Consider the following 21637-nt stretch of genomic DNA (forward strand, 5'->3'; position numbering starts at 1 on the left):
GAGGCAGGCGGATTTCTGAGTTTGAGGCCAGCCTGGTCTACAAAGTGAGTTCCAGGACAGCCAGGGCTATACAGAGAAACCCTGTCTCGAAAAACCAGAAACCAAAACCAAAACCAACCAACCAACCAAACAAACAAACAAACAAAAAACCACCCTGAAAATCTGCCCATTTAGCAATGTCTTCAACCTGTGGAGATGCTACATATGTTGCTGTTGGATACCTGACAAGCTCAGGGTCATGCAAAAGTATTTCCACTTCATCCTCTGTCTAAATAGTTATTATAAGCTTGGTCTTTAATGGAAATGAGCACATCAGGTGGAAAAGCAGAGGGGTGAGCTTTCTGCTCATCTCATACTTCAGGAAGTGCCCTGTGTGTGAACAATCTTCATTTGTTCCATTAACACCACAGCCAGAATCTGGGCCCTGTGCAAGCACTGTCCATACAGAAGCCAGTGTGTAGATCTTTATCTGGGTGAGCCGTCTTTACTCACAGGCCAGGTCTAGCCCCTGGTACCCATCAGTTGATATGTAGCAACTGCTAGCTAAGAGCCCTTTGAAAAAAACAAAAGCAAAAACAAAAACAAAAAAAACAGCTCCCTTTAAACAATTGGTAATGGGGGGGGGGAGGAGCAAATGAAGATTTTCTCTTTTGGCATGGATTTTCAATGATAAAAATTTTAAATATTCATGTAAAATATTAAAAAAAACTATTCATAACCTTTTCAGGAGTAACTCTATACCATAGCAGGAAAGTTTCCTGTATGGTAACTAAGACGCGCGCGTGCACACACACACACACACACACACACACACACACACACACACACACACAGAGTTTCTCCACTCCCTGAGTTTCTGCCGTGCATTTCTACAATGAGATCTTTAATGCACAGGTTTATAATTAGGTCCTGAAGCTGCATATATAGGTTGAAACTTCACTCAATGTATGAACTCCTTAAATATCAGACCCATGAGTTCTGGAAGTAAGACTGTAGTAGGTTGATGATTATCTGTTGTTGTTGTTGTTGTTGTTGTTTTGAGGCTTATATTCTATAGTCATGAATGAGCTGGCTCACAGCCTAGCATGCAGATTTAACCTGTGAGCATGGCATGTTCTGGTCACTCCCATTGTTACATCCCCAGTCATTGTCAGGAACACACTCAAACACCATCTTCCTAGGACGCCTCCCTAAATTCCTCAAAGTCAGAATTTTCTTTTTTTCTCAAATTATTTTCTATATTGTCTTATGAAAATAGCCTATGCTTACTGGCAAAAAAAAGTTAAGAAATTCACAGTATTTAGAGTGAAATTTCACAGTAAACATTTTGACATATATCCTTATGGTTACTTACATCACATACATATAGGATTAGCTGTATATCTCAATTCCCCCTCTATATCACAGTAAGTTTTATATTTTATTCTTTAGTACTTTTATTTGTGCATCCATTCTTTCCTGCATAACATTTAAATTTCCCTTAATTTAACAAGGCACTTTAATTTTTGTCTCAAGATCTTCTTGGAGAAGACCACTCAATAATAGTTATTAGGTGACTAGATAAGCGTTGCACCATGGCGAACAGAAAATTGAATTCATACCTCATCAAACCCTGCTTTCCTCATGCTAGCTTCCCAAACTATGCTTCTAATGAATCTAAAATCTTTTCTGTCCTGTGACATATGTCAACATAGCAAGTTGATAAGCCGAACTGTGTTTCTGGCCATGCACACCAGCACTCTGTACGGACTTCCAGCGGGAACTACAATGGAAGAGGTAGAACTTGCTCCAGGAGTCGCAAGCCTAAGAGAATCAAGAAGAAACCCAAGCCCTGTTTGTGTCACAATGGCAAATGAGACTTCTCATTTTGAAAGCATAGTGGCACTGGAGTGGATAGTACCATCATGAACCTTCTAAGAACCCTCCCCCTCCCCAGCCCCCATGCTTCGTAGGAACTTAGAGCAAGACAAACAACACGTGGGGGAGATAAAATTAGAGTCAGGAAGCGTGAGGGCACAGGTGTCTGTATTATTTTACTGCACACAGTGCAGCTCTGCATTTGTCAACATCCCTGAGAACAAGCCAGGCGTGACTCTGAAAACAATCAAGTGTCATGGAAATCACACAACACCACAGAGCCTTTGTTGTAAAGAGCTAGAGCTAGTTTCTTTCCCTCTTCTTTCAAAGTAGTCATATTACAAAGATAGTGCACGGATTTTATTCACACTAGGTTGTTGTCCTTTATTAAACTTGAGACTATCATCCAAAATATCTCCAGCTGATGGACTTCAAAACACCTGTATATGTCTTGCTCTCTAGTCTCTTGCTGTAAAGCGTTGGCATGAGAAAGGATCATTCCTTTGACTGAAGACTTAGCCTCAAAATCTTTCAACAGTCTGGAAACATTACATACCTTCCAAGAATCATAAAAATTCTGACTAAACGACAAATAATGCTCATATAGCCCGACTGGATGCCTGCCAGGTGCTAAGTCTTGTACTAAACATTGTTTGTAAATTATCCATTTAACTTCCACAAAAACCCTTGCAAGGTAGGGAAATAAGAGATAAACAACTTGCTTGTCTTTAGTTAGGGTTACTATTGCTATGATGAAACATCATGACCAAAAGCCACTTGGATGGGGGTGACATTTCTTTCACTCAAAGTTCCATATAACAGTTTATCATCAAAAGCAGTTAGAGGAGGTACCTGGAGGAAGGAGCTGATGCGGAGACCATGAAGGGATGCTGCTTTCTGGCTTGCTCCTGGTGGCTTGCTTAGCTTGCTTTCTTATAGAACCAAAGACCATCAGCCTAGGAATAGCACCACCCACAATTGGTTGGGCTGTTCCACATTAATAAGAAAATGATTTAGGCTTGCTTACAGCCCAATCTTATGGAGGTATTATCTCAATTGACACTTGTTCTGCTCTAATGACTCTAGCTTGTGTCAAGTCCACATAAAACTAGCTTGTATGTTGTCTAAAATGATTTATCACCTTTTAGCTCTTTTAAGATGTTCAAAAGGTGCCATCTTCTGCTCTAAAGGGAATCTAAAAGTATCTTGATCATCTTTGGAAAACAGCACTGTTATGGTACTCTTTGAAGCTACATGAGAATCTTGTACAGTTGCCTTGACATGGCAAAATTGAAACTTTTGTTGAAAATCGGACTCATAAGTTTATACTTTTTTCAAAGATTTTTAAATTTATTTTTATTTTATGTGTATGAATGTTTTGGCTGCATCTAAGTATACTGAGTGCACGAAATGCCCATGGAGACCAGAAGAGGGCGTTGGATCCCCTGGTGCTTGAGTTACAGAGCATTGTGGGTTGTCATGTGGGTTCTGGGAACTGAACTGACATCTTCTAGAAGAACCACCAGTGCTCTTAACTTCTGATCCACCTCTCCAGCTTGACTTCATAGTCTTTTCCTTTAATTCTCTTTTCATACTTTTCTATAAGGCCTAGTGAATGTTGTTTTGTTTTAAAATAGACTTCCAGGGTAGCCTTGAACTTACAATCCACCACACCCCTCTCTAGTGATCTCTAGTGATGGGATTATAGGCATATGCGACCATATCTACCTTTGTGGTGACACCATGCATGTTCCTCTGATAGTATTCAAGTTACATCTTCAACTATTGGCTTTTAAGGACTGTTATGGCAGAATGATAGGCCTTTCCTTCACCTCCCCCTTTGTGTGGATCTTAGGATTAAACCTTGGCATCATACTTACATGTTAAGTAAGGGTTCTGCCACTGAGATATACCCCCACCTTTCTGGTCACTTTGTATTTTGAGACAGTGTCTTAGGAAGTTGCCGAGGCAGGCCTTGAAGTTGCAACCCCTTGCTCCACCTTGTAAACAGCAGATTATAGGCCTGGGTCATAAGGCCAGACTTCTTTTTGTTGAAGGCCAATTTGAAATTATTAAATGTACCTCAGAGAAAATGTCAGTGAGACAACTCATGACACATGGGATGGAAAACAGAGCCAGGAACAGAACTAAATATTACTGGCCATCTAGGACTTCACTCTAAGGGGTAATTATCTCTGCATCCAGCATTTCTTTGCTTTGTTGCTGGATTTGGCTTACACACACACACCACGTACCACATACACATAACACACAGATATACCACATACGTACATACCATGCTTCCTTTCATGGTCTGCTGCCCCGTTGGCCCACTACTAGGCATAGCCTCTTGGGGAGGCAGATAGAAGGGAGTTTGACTGTGCTTATATCCCACACTGCTGCCAGGGTAGGTGCTGGGCTGAAGGGAAGTGCTGAGACACCACTCGGGGTGGGAAAGGGCAGTCCAGTCTGAGGTGTGGGAAAGCTGGGTCCCCAGGCCTGCAGTGAGGCCAGGGCCATAGGATTCTTAGACTCTTGGACATCCAGGCACCAGGAATGATTGTCCTTGGCTTGGTGAATGCAGGCTTGGTGGCAGTTGTAGCTGGGAGTACAGAGAGGTGAGAGGCCTTCTATGGGAGATTAGGCTATGGCTCTGTAGGTGAAGGCTTTCTTCATGGCTCCCCATGGCAGATTTTGGTGAAAAGAGACAGTCATTGGTTCCCAACAGTTTATTGTCATGGTGGAAAATTCCTGCGTAAAATCATACCCCACTTCCTAGGGTGGGCCTGGGATTAAATACCTTTTACAGGGAAGAATATTCGGGAAGGGAAGCTTATTGGCTAAGCTCTCATGGCCTCTAGGTATCTCATTAGCATGGAGAACTCTCTTTTGACCCTATATTGCCACGCCTACTTCAGTGGTGGCTCACAACAGCCCTAAAAACCTGAAGGAGTCCTGAGGAAAAGAGTCTCAAAGAGATTCAGCCTCCTGGAGTCTTGGCATTTCCAATAATCTATATACACGAACCCTATCCGCATGCTAGTATGATGTATGCTCTCTTTCAGTATTATTAATGTCTTTAAAGATTAAACTTTTACCATAGGTGAAATACATACCCTTAAAGCCAGTGTTCCAAAGTCCTGAAAATTCCTTAAAGCCAGGAGCTCAGAATTCAGTGAAAAGGTTACTTTCCATATGCAAGTATTTACCAAGGCCTAGGAAATAGGGGGTTGTGGTATTGTATTATTCATGAGAAGGTCTGCTAATGCTGAGCCCCCTGGTGCTAGCTCTCACAAGGCTCAAAGGAGTAGCACAAATTGTGACTAAGGTGTGAAATCCTTACCTGTCTTTAGCTGACCCTAGGCAGAACTGCTTTATCTTAACTATAAACATTACCTGGCTCCTGTAAGTCCCTTTGAAGTCATTCCTCTGTTTTGTGTCAAGTAACTTCAATGTACTTTGCCTACTGTGACATCCTACCCCTTTGTTCTCTGTACTTTATAACACTGGTGTTCACTTTATGAGAATGCATTCAGTTTTACACCCTCTCTCCTGTGGACTGTCTGTCACTCATTCACCGAATCCTTGCTCACCTGCAACCAAGAGACCCGTTCCCCACAGATCGGGGACCCAAAGTGAGGTCCAGTCTGTGGCACTATATGACCATTGGTCTCATCTCTTTTATGTCCATCCCCCCACATACACCACATAGACACACCACATACACATATGCACACACACAGACATACCACACACATACATACATACATACACCAGACATACATATACATAGGCATATATATATATATATATATCTCACATACACATATACAGACATACCATACACACACACAAATATACACACACAAATATACCACATATATACACATATAAACACACCACACAGACACAAAGACACACACCTACTAAATGTGATTACAGGGTGAACCATCTGTTTTAAGGATATACACCCCGAGTTCAAGTTCAACTTAGGCAGATTTGAGAGCAAGCACTGTGACAACTATTTTCTTGGTCCCCCTGAAGTCATTTCCTTCAAGGCCAGATGCAAGCCTAACCCTAAACTATTAACATCCAGCCTTCTGGAGAACCTACCAGCTTTGACCTTCTGTTGGCTGCATTTTGAAAAGGAAGCATGCTAATCTGCATTGTTTAATTTTTGCTCTTTATTTAATAGAGAATCTTTATTGTCTTTACCTCACTGGGAAGTGAGCCCTCACTCAGTTATTCTGAACCTATTTATTAGAAGTAAATACTCTAAAACACACACACACACACCCCACAAATTGGATATTACTCTATGATATTTCAAACAGAAGGAAAATCTTAGACTTATTAAGACTGAATAGAATAATGATTATTTTTGCCTGGATGCCAAATATATTTTTATGGGTTATTGCAAGTGTTGATGAACAAAAGTGAATGTGTCAACTATTGCTTAGTAATTTCAATTTTTTTCTTGACACATTTAGGACATGGTACTTGAAGACAATAAAATTGGTCTATGGGAGATAAAATATGATCCTGTGTTTATTAGTGACACTTTAAAATATCAAGTGAGGAAATGAAACCAATTCTGCTTTTGTTTGCTTAAAAAATTTTTTTTGGTGTACATGTAGATGTGTCTATGTTCCTGTGTGAATAAATGTGCATGCATGTCATGAAGTGCCTGTGGAGGTCAGAGAGCAGCCTTGAGCATCCGTCCTCGCCTTCCACCTTGTCTGTTGCTGTGTGTACCGGGCTAGCTGGCCAGCAAGCTTCTGAAAAGTCTCCTGTCTCTGCTTCCTGTCTCCCAGAAGGAGTGCACTGGCCTTACAGACCTGTACTACTGTAGCTGGCTTTTTAATGTATATTTGGGGGTCCTGAACTTAAATTGTCAGGCTTGTGGGGTAAATATCTCCCCAGCCATCCTACCTGCCACATATTTACACACACACACATATACACACTGTCACAGACACTCACATACACGCTTTCACACATATACTTATATACACAGACATATACATGCACTCATATAAAGACACACACACTAATATACACAGACACACACACATACATACACACATACTCTCACACTCATATACAGACACACTCACACAAACACTAATGTACACAAGCATAGGCACACAGACACACACACACACACACACACACACACATTTTATTTTTTGAAGCAATGTCTCATATTGCCTAGGCTGATCTTGAACTTGCAGTGTAGCTGAAACTGGTCCTGAAGTCCTGATCCTACTGTTTTTACCTCCTAGTCACTTATATTGTAGATGAGCATCACCATGCACGGCTTTAAATTCTGCTTTTAAATCAGTGAGACACACACACACACACATGTACACACGCACACACACACACACACACGCACACACATTCTCAAACAGAATCTTTGATTTTAGTTGGGATATAAGGGGGACTTCAAGGGCCTTGCTCTCTATCCTTGGACCACACAGATACTTCTCAGCATCACATGTGGAATCTCAACCAACCCTCCAGCCTAGGCCCCTCTTTTATACCTAATCATCTGCCTCAGCTGTTTGCTCAAACAAAATATTTTTATTATGTAGATGGACAATGAGGACAGGAAGAGGAGACAACACTTACAGTTTGCTACAATTTCCTTAAGATCAATGTAGAGATGCAGTACTGTGGTGACATTGGGGAGGTTCCTCTGCCTGCCTTCTGGTGGCTTCCTAGCATTCCTTGGTGTTCTTTGGCTGGCAGAGAAGTTGAAAATTTATTTCGTCAGTTTCACGTGACCACTCACCTTATGTATCTGTCTTGTTAGTCTTCCTTTATAGTCTCCCCGTTTGTCATCTTGGACTATGGCTTACCCTAGTGACTTAATTGGAATTTGATTAGCTCTCTAAGAATCCAGCTTGAAAACAAGGCCATGATCTCTTCTACATGGAATTGGGGCTTCATTATACAAATTTGGAGGGAGGCACCAATCAATCCAGTTCAGAGAGATACCTTTTCTGATGAAGGAGATAAATAAATCATGCATTTCTTCACCAGCCAGTCAAAAAGGGGATGTATAAGGTCAAATCAGGTAGTGGAACTTAAGGTCAACAGAAGCATTTCTAAATCAGTGGTTAAATTTTATACTTACCTGTGGTCAGGTGTGGTGGCTCATGTCTATAATCATAGCACTTGGGAACTTGAGGCAGGAGGGTCATGATCTAAAACAGTTAACAAACACCAAAAGAGTGGGGATGTGGTTCAGTGGTAGAGGGCTTACATAAAACACTTACTCCCCTGCCTCACAAAAGCAAACAAACAAAAACCAAATGCATAAAATATTAACTTCAGCAAATTGGGGCCCAACTGCGGATCCGATTCCTGACCTCATCCTTTACCAGCCAAGTGAGTGAGGCTTGCATTGTACTCTGTTTCCTCTTTTGGAAATGACACCACAAGAGCACGCGCCTTGTGAGGCTGGTGAGGGTATTCAAAGGGTTAATACATGCTGTGCCTAGGGTCAGGCTCAAGGCAAGTGTATTATTAAGTTCAGGAAAGTCATTTATTCTATTTCCTGTTCAAGAGGATCATTTATCAGCAGAATGTCACCATGGGCTACCACTCAGGGTCAGGGTGAGCTTTACCTAGGACGCCAGCCTGCCTTAGACTTTGCGCAGTGCTGTGGCTGCCTGACAACCTGGGTGGCTTGTCTTAGTCACATTCTGAAAACACGTGGTGATCTAGGCACAGACATTCCATGCCTCCCCTTTGTAGCAGTGTGTTACGGGCCCTCACATACAGAGACCCTGCAGCATCTTTCCTAAGTTGACAGTCTCTGTGCCTCCTGACTGGGTGAGGCCAGACTGAGATTTGAGTTCATCAGAGAACAGAGCAGCCGAGGACTTGCTTCACAAGTCTGTTCTCAGAGTGAGAAAGTGGCTTCTACAGATGAGCAGAGATTCAGCCTCCCTAGATGGGGGTGAGTTGTGCTTTAGAGCAACCCTGGAGTGGCATGGCGTCCTGTGACTAAGGTTCTCATCCATGTCCACTTTTAGTAATGGGCCGATCATTTGGGCTTTTAGAATGGTAACTGGCATGCGCAACAGCTTTTCTCAGAATGTTTGGGGAGATTTAAAACATCTTTACCATCTACACGGCAATACTTGGTAGTTTCTCTTTAGTGTATGTATCATTTTAATATTTTTTAGAACAGGAACATTTTTTTCTGCTTTGCTTCTTTCCAACTATAATTTTAATGGCCACATAAAAAATCTCTCAAATGATGCATTGTGGTTACTTAAGCATACCCTCATTGGACTTCTAGATAGGTTCTTAAAAACTGTTAGGTTATAAATCTGTGATGAACAGCTTGCTAAATAGTTATTCCCTTCCATATTTTAGATGACTTCCCTAGAAGAGAACCCACAGTGAAATTACTAGATCAAAAAAAAAAATCACGATGTTTTTCTGATGCTTAATTTATCCTGCTAAACTGCTTTCCTAAAGAGCTGTGTCAAGCACTGTCATGGCTGCTATGAAGCCAAATGCACCCACAGTCTGTCCTCCAGTCCTGGGCATTGCATATTCTTTATTCTGGCCAGTTTTTCCAATAAAATTCTATCTTTATTTTAACTTACACTTTATTACTGATATTAAACTGATTTCTAGATTTTAAAAATATTTTATCATTATTTCCTTTTCTTGGTTTGATGAGAAAGTTTAATAAACCCAGTTTTAAAGTTTATTTTACTCCACATAAAATTAATCTTTTGCTCATCACATGTGCTTTAAATATCTGTACATTATACATATACAATATACTTTATGTAAACATGTCACATACAAGTATACTACAGCTATGGTTTTAGTCAGTGGCTTCTTTTTTCTAGGTGTTTTCTCTGATGTGTGTCTGTGGTGTGTGTGTGTGTGTGTGTGTGTGTGTGTGTATGTGTGTGTGTGTGTATTTGGATGTGCATGGGTCTGTGATTCCGTGATGTGGAGGCCCGAGGTTGATGTCAAGAATCTTCCTCAACTGTTCTTGAACCTTATTCTTTTGAGGCAGGGCCTCTCAGTCCAACATGGAGATTGTCACTATGGCTGTGTAGCTGGCTGCCTTGCTCCTGGCCTGTTTTATCTCTGCTTTACAGTCACTGGAATAACAGATGGCCTACTAGAGTAACATGTGATTCTGTGGACGCAGGGCATGCTAACTCGTAACTGGGCAGCAAATGTTCCACACTCACAGGGCTTCTTTTAAAACTTTATGTTTTATTAATTTGTTGGCGTTCGGGGTTTAGCAGTAAACCTGTTAGCTTTCCCCATTCTAAAGTATTTTCTAGTGCTGTAAGCTTACAAAATATCCTTTCTAAATGGTTAATAGTCATCCAATTCCCTTTGTGCATGATTTAGTTCTTTAGCCAGTTTTAGGCAAATTTGAATCCATCTGAAATTTATTATTTTTTTCTTTTCTTTTCTTGGATATTTTATTTATTTATATTTCAAATGTTATTCCCTTTCCAGGTTTCCCCTCTGGAAACCTATCTCATCCCCCCAACCCCTGCTTCTATGAGAGTGCTCCCCCATCCACCAACCGACTCCTGCCTCCCAGCCCTGGCATTCCCCTACACTAGGGCATAGAGCCTTCACAGGACCGAGGGCCTCTCCTCCCATTGATGTCCAACAAGGTCATCCTCTGCTACATATGCAGCTGGAGCCATGAGTCCCACCATGTGTACTCTTTGGTTGGTGGTTTAGTCCCTGGGAGCTCTGTGGGGTCTGGTGGGTTGATATTGTTGTTCTTCCTATGGGATTGCAAACCCCTTCAGCTCCTTCAGTCCTTTCTCTAACTCTTCCATTGAGGCTCCTTCTTGTTTTCAAAGGATACTTCCTAGTTTAGAATTTCCTTTTGGAAAAAGTAACTTGAGATACAGAGCTGACTGAGTTCCTGCTGGAGAGCATGTGGGATGATGTAGGAGATGCTGGGAGAAGCAGAGCTGGGGGAGGAACGGAGTTTGAGAGGAGGACTGATAAACTAAAGGATCAAGCCTGGTTCAGCCAGATTGATTCTTAGGGTGATAGTATACTTAGGATGTTTATCAAAGATGGTCCTTGGAAGATCTAAGAGTCACTCAGTCTTTGCTGAGTTATTTCTTTGTGCATCATCAATGTAGTCTAAAATAATAAACACAAGGTTTATGAAACTGTTCAAAGATTCTCCCTTTAATTTATTAAATATCTATTAGACAGCCACATATTCTAAACTCCACTCAGTATTAAGGATCCAATGGAGCAAAGTGAGGACTAATAACCTTTAAGCAGAAGTCTTCCTACTCAACAGAGTGAAGGCCATAAAGCCCTGCCTACTTAACGCCAACCATACAGTCTGCACATCTCCTAAACATACCATAAATTAGTAAAACTAGATGCTTTGCTGCTTCCTGGACATATCCACTAGCCTTGGCTCTGGATTCCCTAGTGTCGTACTGTTGCTTGGTTCTGCTGAGAGCGAGCAGGCCATGGTAGCTAGCAACTGGTAAAACTAACTCAGTGGGCTTGGGTCAAGCCAAAGACTAATGGACAAGGCTGATCCAGGGTTTCTTGAGCTGGATCTTTCAAGTGCTCCCAACCAAGTGTCTAGTGGATACCTACCTAAGACTAGTAGTGGGTGTTACTGACAGCAGAGGAGGATGTGGCCAGACTTTTGACCATGTCTGGGGTTCCCGAGAATGAACTAAACCCTTTTCCTGTGATGGGATTGAAGCTGTTGAATTGAAGGTCTATATGCAGTTAGTAGTGATAGGGTCAGCTGGACAAAGTCATCCTAGACTGAGGAGACCCTCAGGGCTTGGGGAATATTGTCATTAACTCTGAAAGGCAGACGAAATTTGGCTTGAAATGAACTACAGAAAATGAGCTGAGCTAGTTAGTGAATCAATTTCTGTCTAGGCTATGAGATAACCTCAAGGAGGCAACAGATACTATGAGGTATAGCTGATGCAAGGGAAAGTGTTGGCGATTCGAGATAGACCAGGAACCTAACTCAGTACCTGACTCTCTGCTGAGTACAGTAGGCTCCATCCTACTGAGGAAGGAGACTCAGGCTGACTCATGCATGTTGGGCCTCATGATCAGTTACTTTGCTCTGGTAGACATAATGATTACGACATCACAGAGTGGGCTAGATTCTAGTATGTGAGAGTCTCCTCGATACCTACCGAGTTCTACATCACATCAGAGGTGGTTCTTGGGTACCATGGCAAAGGGCCATGCCAGCATCTGCTCCTGCTGATCCAGGGTTTCTTGAGTTGCATCTTTCAAGTGACTCCAACCAGATGTCCAGTGGGAATGTCTTTGCAGCTGCTCATGGTAGCTCCAAGGTCAATGGTACTCCCAGACACAGCAGCACAGCACTCCGGGGAGAGGCTGGGTAGAAACAGAGGAAGAGAGGGAGGTGTCCCTTGTAGTTTTGAGTCCCTTCTCTTCCTCAAATCAGTGTCAGGAGTCAACAGGTGTGTAGAGCACAAGTGAGAGTTTGATTTCTTTATTTTTAAAAGGGAAGATTTTAAATTATACACTCAGTACTCGTAGTAAACCCCAGGACTATTCTCTCTTATCCTCATAAAGTCTCTCTTATTCCAACAATTCTGACAATACCAAAGAGACAAGAGGTGGCCAGAGCAGGGTGTGTAGGAAGGCCTGGACCTCATCCAGTCAATACGTTCCTGAGGTGTGGGGACTGATTTCCCTGGCATCTGGATGCCTTTATCTTATCATTTGCTCTCAGAGCAGATGGCATGTAACCTTTAAATTGAACATATCTTACTTCTTAACCCATTACATGGGTCTCCCCTCTTTACTCTGACATTCTAGCTAAAAAGAAGAAGAAGAACAAGAGGGCTAGATTTTGGAGGTACAGAATTCAGAGTGGAAACTGATTTTTTTTTTTTTTTTTTTTTTTTACCTTATTGGGTATATTGCCTAACTTCAGGCTTGTTATTGGTCTTTTTGAAGCGCACCCTTCTCTGTAGATGCCCACCATATAGGAGGCTCTGAACACCAATCCTGCCCTAAACTCCTCAATTCTGTCATACACAACATCTCCCTTACAGTTTTCCCTCCTCGTGGAGCGGTGTCCTTCCTGCTTTAACCTAGCAGGCGTTAGCCGATTGATTGTCTTTCCTTCCTCTCATCCTCTTCTTTGAAAATATAAACTCCCAAGAGTTTGCATACCAGCCTCTTTCATTTTCCTTTTCCTTAGAGCCCCACACAGGAAGCATGAGACAGTGTGGCGCTGGGACATGACAGGAGGCAATGAGCACTTTCAGAAGAGCTCATGTTGTGAATGCTGGGATCCCACCAGTCTAGGCGATCCTGGTGCCTGTCCAGATGCAGGTGCCTGTCGACACAAGTTAAATAGGTAGCAACGGAATAAATGTTTTGTGTGTTAGGCAAGACATGTCTTAGAATTGTTGCTGAAGTATATTCTGAAACTGCCTAGGACCAGTATTTTTAGTTAAGAACCAACCAGTAAATATTCCTGATGATAGCAGCCTATTGTTCCTGGGCAGACAAGAATGGCTGAGTTCCCTTAAACTGATTCATAAAAACGGATAGCAAGGAGGATTTGGTCCACTAATGTGGTTTGTCAATACTTCTCTTATCCTATTCCGACTCCTATTCCAACGACAGTCTCCAAAGTACGGCAGTAAAAGCTCATTAAAATGACATTTATTTATTTACTTATTGTGAGGCCTGAATCATATCCCTCGTTAAAATTATGAACCAAACATGGAAACCTGCTATTCTTTCTGTAATTGACTGTTCACTGTTCTAGAGGTGCAAATTGATTAAATTGAATAGAAGAAAGAAATGCGAGGAATTCAACTGGAAATTATCCAATGTAGCAGACATTCAGGATGATCATTATGTATAAACTTAGCGCAAGAAAGTCATCTTTCTAAATGTGAATACTGTTTTAGAAAACACAACAGGAAAGTACAATTTAGAGCACAGCTAACAATATTTAGTGATAAATAGGAAGAATATTTATGATCAATAGAAAAAATATTTGAGAATCTAAAGATATAGAAAAACCTTGAGTAAAATAGAAAAAAAAATTTTTTGTATAAAGGAAGGCTTATTATGTGAAAAATAACATGATATGTAGATTCTACTGGGAGCCTCAAAAGTAGGAAAGACATTTAACTTAAATTGTTTTATATATAAATATATTAATTTAGTTCCAAATTAAAAAAGTATTCTAAAGATCTACAGGCAAGAATGCTGAGAGAGGAAACACTAATCCCCCCCAGGACCAGCCCACCCATCTGATGATTGGTTTTTCAATACCAAGTGATCAGCCCTGAAACCACACATATGCAAGTAACATGTGAGCTAAGGTGGCAGCTACACATTTACAAACATATAAACATTAAAACACATAGGAAGAATTAAAACGTGGGCATGATTTTGAGGGTTTGTAGGGGTGGAGAGTTATTCAGGAGGTTGGAGAGATGGAAGAAAAAAATAAAAATGATGTCATGTTTTAATTTCAAAAAAATTTTAAAAATAAAAATTCTAACAGTTAACCATAAACTATTTCTTACATATGTGACCAGTTCATATGACCCTTATGTACCAATAACCCTTATGAATTTTAATGTGCCCTTCTATTTTGTCTTTATCAGATTAACAATAGATGTGTTCAGCATTAAGATTTTCTTTATTATCCCAGAGTTATTAAATATTTCCTACTTTATTCCATTTTTTTCAGATTTAAAAACATGTTCTTTGTACTAAACTATGTATTTCAGTGGCATCTTCACAATAAATATTGTGTTGTTTGGTCCCATTAACCCACCATCACCCTCTTTTATTTATTTATTTTTCTTCTTCCTACTGGCTCCTTCCCATCTCTCTAATAGCTTCCATTTTCATATATTATTTTTGAAAATCTAGATTCCATATAGGACTAGGATATTGGAATGCAGTTGTGGTATTTGTCGAGTCTAGTTTCTTTTGCTTAACACAATGTTCTCCAGTTCCATGTATTGTCCCACAGATAATATAATTCATTCTTTCTGTCTGAAGAGTATGGATGTATACTGCACACTCTTTATTCATTTTTTGATGGACTTTAGGTTGATTCCATAAATGTGGTTGTGAATTCTGCCACGATAAACATGTATATGTAAAGATCTCTAATGTGTATTGATTTTGATTCTTTCAGAAGATATACCCAACAGGGGTAACACTAGATCATACAATATAGTTAAGCTTTAGGGTTTTTTTTTCCTCTTTGTATTCAATACTGTCTGTCTGCCCCTCCCCCCCCTCTCTCCTTTCTTTCTGTGTATGAGCATTTACATGTTCATGTGTGTATGTGCTTATACATACAACAAAGTTGATACGAAGTGTCTTCCCCATAGCTCTCCACTAACCCTCCTCTCCAGTCAGTTCTGGGTTTTTGTGTAACCTCCATACAAATTTGTGCATTAGCTCTACTTATTTACATTTCTACCAGTAGTGATTAAGGATTCCTTCCCCCTGTACATTCATTAGTAATTTCTGTTGTTTTCTAGCCAGTGTCACTGGAGTGAGATGTGATGTCAATGCCATTTTGCTTGCATTATCCTAATGACTAAAGGTGTTGATCATTTTTAAAAATATATTGATTACTAATTTGTACTTCTTTGAACTATCTATTCTAGTCATTTGCCAATGAATTGATTAGATTTGTTTTATTTATATATAATATTTTGAGTTATGCATATATTCTGGATATGAATCCTTGACTAAATGAATAGTTGCCCCCCCCCCCAAAGCAACCTCAACTTCATTCAGTAAATTGTCTCTTTACTCTGTTAATTATTTTGTTTGATGTGCAGGGAGTTTTAAATTTTATATATCTATAAATTCTTGCAATTATTTTCATTATTATTGAAGTCATTTTCCAGAAAGTTCTTGTTTATACCTATGTCTTGCTATCTTTCCTCATGGTTTTGTTTTCCTCTCATAGTTTTAGAATTTCAAATCTTGCACTGATGTCCATGATCCATTTTACATTAGTATTGTTGTTGCTGGGCTTTGCTTTGGTTTTGTTGTTGTTGTTGTTTTGATTTTTTTGGCTAGTGAGATAGCTTAGCAGGTAAAGATACTTTCATCCTAACCTGATAACCTGAAGTCAGTCCTTAGGATTAGGAGGTGTGGCCTTGCTGGAGGAAGTATGTCTCTGGAGGGTGGGCTTTAGGGTTTCAAATGTTCAAACCAGGCCCAGCGTTTCTTTCTTCCTGCTGTCTGTGGATCCAGATTTCTCAGCTACCTCTCCAACACCATGTCTGCTTGTGTGCTGCCATGCTTCCTACCATGCTGACAATGGACTGAACCTCTGAAACTCTAAGCAGGCCCCAATGAAATGTTTTGTTTTATAAGAGTTACCATGGTCACAGTGTCTCTTCAAAGTAATAGAATACTAAGACAACATCTTTGCTAAAAATCAGTGGTAGTAGAGGTATGGGATGACTTGTAGCTTCTCTACTCTGTTCTGTTCATGTGTATGGTTTTCTTTTGGCTAATGTCATGCTGGTTTTGTTTCTATGGCTCTGTAGTAAACTTTGAAATCAGAAACTGAGGTATCCCTCACCCTGTTCCTTGTGCTTAGGATCCTCTTGTCTATTTGCTATCGTCTGTGCCTCCACATAAATATAAAGTCTGTTTTCTGCTAGCTATGCGATTAATGTCATTGGAGTTTTGATGGAGGGTGCAATGAATAGATCACTTTTGGTATTATAGGCATTTTCACCGTATGGTAATATAGAGAGGTTTATATTTAAGATATGGGGCCTCGTCTTTAATGAAGGTCTTGCGAGCCCTGCCATTGGGAGATTAGTGGAGTTCTCACAGGAGTGTGTCCTCATACTTGAGGAAGTACCACAGGATGCTTGCTATGCAGCAAGGCTTTCCCATGTGCTTGATTCCTCCTGCATATACCCATCTCCCTATCTGCTTCTCTGTCGTGTTGTGATGCAGCAGGGAGGCTGATCAGATGATGGACAGATGGTACCCTCTGACCCTTGACTTTTGCCCTCCAAACATATATGCCAAAGGAACTTCTTCCCTTCCATTAGAAAGTACTCTGTTATGGAATAGAGACAAGTTGTTTATGAAAGACTAAATGTGCAAAAGAAGCAAGGAAAAGAAAGATTATTGACCTAGATTTTATACGCATGTGTATATGCCTATAAATGTGTGTGAGTATAAAACATAATTCATTTATTTGATTTTATTTAAAATTAGTTAAGTTTTTGAGATAGTTTTGTATAACATAGACTGCTCTCCAGCTCTTTCTGTAGATGAGGATGACCTGGAACTTCCTATACTTCTCTGTCTACCTTCTGAGTGCTAGAATTTACTGGCATGGCACTACCACAGGTAGTTTTTAAATACTCTTATTAGATGCAGTCTAGTGAAGCTGGGTGTAATCCAGATATCCTGAAGGCAGAAACAGAAAGTTTCAGGCTAGTGCTATATAGCAGAAACCATGCCAAAGTAAAGAGCAAAAAGAAGACTGAGACATAGGTCAGTCATACAGAGCTTGCCTAGCGTGAGCAAGGTCTTGTGTTCAGTTGCAGGAAATAAGTAAAAAACAAAAACCAAAAAAACAAAAAACAAACAAACAAAAAAACCAAAATAAAGCAAATCAAAAACAACAACAGTTGTGGATGGGCCTAGTGCTGTTCATGTGAACCAATCTCCTAATGAATAAAGGATCCAATCACTGGGCAAGTAGGTGGGACTTCCGGGTTGGAGGTTGGAAGAGAGGAAGCAGGAGAGAGTTAGGTCCTTTTGGAATATGGACAGCATAAGGGTAAGATGTAGCTGCTAGTGTTCCCCAGTATCATGGTGTATCTGCAAGGGGTTGCCACGAGAAGAATTAGATTTTAATAAGGCTTGCAAGATTAGGTTTTAGTTGTTGTGCCCAGCGATTGAGTTACCATTGTTTCTGAACTGAGTTTGTGTTGCGTTTCCCTTCACACAGGGGCTCATCTGGGTTCAAGAGAAAGGTACAGTGGCAAAGCATGGGTTTGCCTGATGTGCACCACAAAGGCTGTGGAGGATTTAAAACACAGGGCTGGCATGGAAGTGAGCTGCCAGTGAGAACTTAGCGAGCTGGGTGGAGTGATTGTGGAGTTCTGAGTCAGAGCCTCCATGAGATTAAAACAGGTTGGCCATTGCCCACCAGTGCATGGCCAGTTAGGTCGCCAGGGCAGAGAGTAGGCAGTACACACGTGGGAATGAACCAGGCCTTTTATAATATTTCCCACAACAAACAACATCAATACTCCTCTATCACAAATAGGAGATGTACGTACCCTTTTGTATCCATGAAACATCTATAAGAGGTAAACAAATGCACTACAAAATGTAGAAAAAATTCTAACAAATGTATTCTTATTACAACAGAAATTAGAAGCATAAAACAAAATTTAATGGAAATCACATAGAAAAAAATTAAATATTTTTAAAGGAAATGTTAAGCTGAAGAATGCATCAGAACTGCTACCTAGAGAACAACAGGGACAATAAAAACATGGGATGTTCCTAAGGATTCAGGTCTCCTTATCAGAGGAAAAGCTATGATAGTGAATAGAGTACAAAGCTGGCTGGTTGAAATGATCTCATTTGTGAGGTTAAGAAGGTAAAGATAAAGCAAAGCCAAGAAAAATGGAAATCAAAAATGTAAATGAATATTAATAAATAACATATCATATAGACATAATAAATTCAATAGCTATATATAATATAGACATAATAAGTTCAATAGCTCCCTTCTTCTGTGAGTAAACATTAAAAGATAGCTAATCTGAAGAAGACCCAAAGGAAGAAAGTAAAATGGAAAATATGCAATTATAAGATCAATAAATGTCTGCATATACAGAAAGAAAATTACAAGGCATTTGGTTGTCACATTTATAAATATAAATTTGAAAAGCTAGATATAGTGCAAAATTTGGTAAAAAAAAATCATTTTTCTAATTATCATATAAAAATTAATGGAAGAAACATGCAAGATGTATATCTTATATGGAAATATATATATATATATATATATATATATATATATATATATATATATATTCTTGAGAATTCTCTCAAGAAAAACTAGGCTCAATGAGGTCAATGAGGTGACATAAAGTCGCCAGACCTATAAGGGTGGAGAACTCCTATACAATCTAACACATTTTTGAGTACCCAGAAACAAAACCAAGCTTATAACACCGTCTATATTACAAATATAGTACTGATTTCAAAATATAACAGAGAAACCCTCTAGCTGTTAGTTTTACTTTTAAATGCTGATGGATTATCCCAATAAAATAGCAAACAGAGCCCAGTAGCAAATTAAAAAATTAAAGCAGCATGGTAGAACTTATCCTAGATATGCAAAATATTTAATATTACAAAACTGTGTTATGAAAATTTACCCTATTCATAGGTAAAATAAAAAATATTGTCACCTTTGGGAGGCTTAGAGGCATTTAATAACATTTGATTTTCATTCTTAAGTCTTGAAGTCTTTCAATAGATAGATGTTAGGCAAATATGTACACACAAAGTATGATTCTTGACAGGAAATGGAAACATTTCCATTGAGATGAACACAGAGCAGACTTCCTTTATAATGCTCTTATTAGCAAATTCTAAGTGTGTCTAGCCAGTGTAATTAGATTAAGACAACGGGAAAGGAAATATGCAAGAATTATGTGAAAAAATGTAAATGTCAGTAAAAGATTTGAAGACAAGCAAAAGAACATTTTCCCAAATGAAAGGCATACTGTAATTGCTTTTGGATAGGGACAATTAAAACCAGAAATATTCATTTCTTGTAGTCAATACATTTCATATTATCAATTAAAATATAAAAATAACATACCCACTATGGAACCATTCAAGTTGGTTCCAAAATTCAAATAAATGTTGGTCTTTACCAAGTATATTACCAGGAAACAAACGCAGCTAGGATATTTTCCGTAGATAGAGAAACCAGCCTCTTGGGCTACTGATGCTTGTGCTAAAGCTGTAATAATTAAAACAGCCCAGTATTCTTAAATGAGTAGCAAGATCGGCAGAAGAAATAGAAAGTCGGGATCTAAATCAACATGGGACCGGACCTAGAATATGGGTGATTCAGATAGCATTTCAGGTCTTTGGAGGAAGGTGGGTCGTCCAGTAAATAGTGCTAGAAGGATTAATTTAGATCCCCAGCACCTTGTAAAGGCAGCTCGTCCGTCTCAGTGCACAGGTGGCAGAGATGGGGGAACCCTGGAGCAAGCTGGCTACTATGATTAGCTGAGCAAGGTCCGGGTACAAGTGACAGACCCTGCCTCAGTACATAGAGCAGAGAGTGAGAGTGATCAGGAAAGACATCCAACACATACCTCCAGCCTCTACATGCATGAATACACAGGTACACTCACACACATGTATATCCACCCATCCACACCCAGCCACCCACACCTACACATGCAAAAACGTACAAATGACAAGCTCAAAGAAGTGTTTGTAATTCGTTCCTAGAGTAAAAATAGTTTGTGTTTATAGAAGAAGCTACAGATAAATACGTATTTTTAGAATGTAATAGAGAAATCAGTCAAAAGTTTTAAACATGGGTCACAGAAATGAATACACAAGTCATCTTGAGAACCTATAGGCAGATCCCCAATCTGACAGAGAAACATAAATTCATAGTAAATAAGACTTTATTTTTGATCTTCTATATTGTCAAAGATGAAAGAGCAAATAGTTGCTTGTGTTAGTGTCAGTCTGTGCAGCATACATGAAAAGGAATTTGCTTTATTCATCAACATGGCATTGCATCTTTTAGAAAAGTAGTCTTTGGGCAGAAATCAGAGTTTCAAGAGTTCACACACTTCCACGGCTATTCACTATGGGGTTGGCTAACAACAAGTGTGTAAGGAACACGAATGTGAATTAACAGGACACTAATAGTGCAAATTGTGACATGTCTGTATCACCTAGTTATGAGAATATGAGATAATGTCTATATCACCCATCATAGATTGATAGATGAGGGTCTTCAGAATATACTGAGTGGGGAAAAAAACCAAGATGTACAGAGGAATGTGTAGCATGCCTACAATTTTTTTGAGAGAAACACACTCCCCATGAGAACATATTTACATATTTACATATGCATGAAGTCTATGCAGATGAATCTACAATGTTTGATAGCATCAGTGCACCCAGGGATAGAAATGGGTGCTAGAGGCATGGGGATATTTTTGGGTTACACATTTTTGTGAAATCATTCTTATTGATTGCATACATTCACAGATGAACTTTTCCTGTTACATGTTCCCCTATGAAATTATCCTCACAGTCAAGATCCAGAAAACGCTATTTAACCACCAAAATCTTTCTTTGGCTGTTTTGTAGGATATAGCTTCCATCAGTTCAGGCTTCAGACAACCACTGACCCATTTTTCTTATTAAAGATTGGTAGAATTTTTATTGCAATCACAACAGAACCAATAAATTAATCTGGGCAGAAGTGATATTTTAATGGTGTTATTATATCTTCCAAACTTTAAACATGATAGTTCCATTTATTTAAGTCTACATGCATTTATTTAGTAATACTCTAATCTTCAGTAAGTTTTTGTTATTTTTTTTATAGTTTTTCCTTTTATTTTGAATTATTTTTTTATTATTATTATTTTCTTTATTTACATTTCAAATGCTATCCCGAAAGTTTCCTATACCCCCCCCC

General features: G+C 39.5%; 1 long non-coding RNA gene across 1 annotated transcript; it reads right to left on the reverse strand.

Moving 5' to 3' along the window:
• Positions 1-7431: 7431 nt before the first annotated feature.
• LOC110328756 lies at positions 7432-11983 on the reverse strand. The gene is made up of 3 exons (XR_002380881.1): positions 11895-11983; positions 8000-8069; positions 7432-7663 (listed from the first exon to the last, which is right to left on the reverse strand). It is a non-coding gene; the product is annotated as an uncharacterized LOC110328756 (long non-coding RNA).
• Positions 11984-21637: the final 9654 nt, after the last annotated feature.

This window comes from Mus pahari, chromosome 11 (genome assembly GCF_900095145.1).
Source record: "Mus pahari chromosome 11, PAHARI_EIJ_v1.1, whole genome shotgun sequence".
NCBI classification, from domain to species: Eukaryota; Metazoa; Chordata; class Mammalia; order Rodentia; family Muridae; genus Mus; species Mus pahari.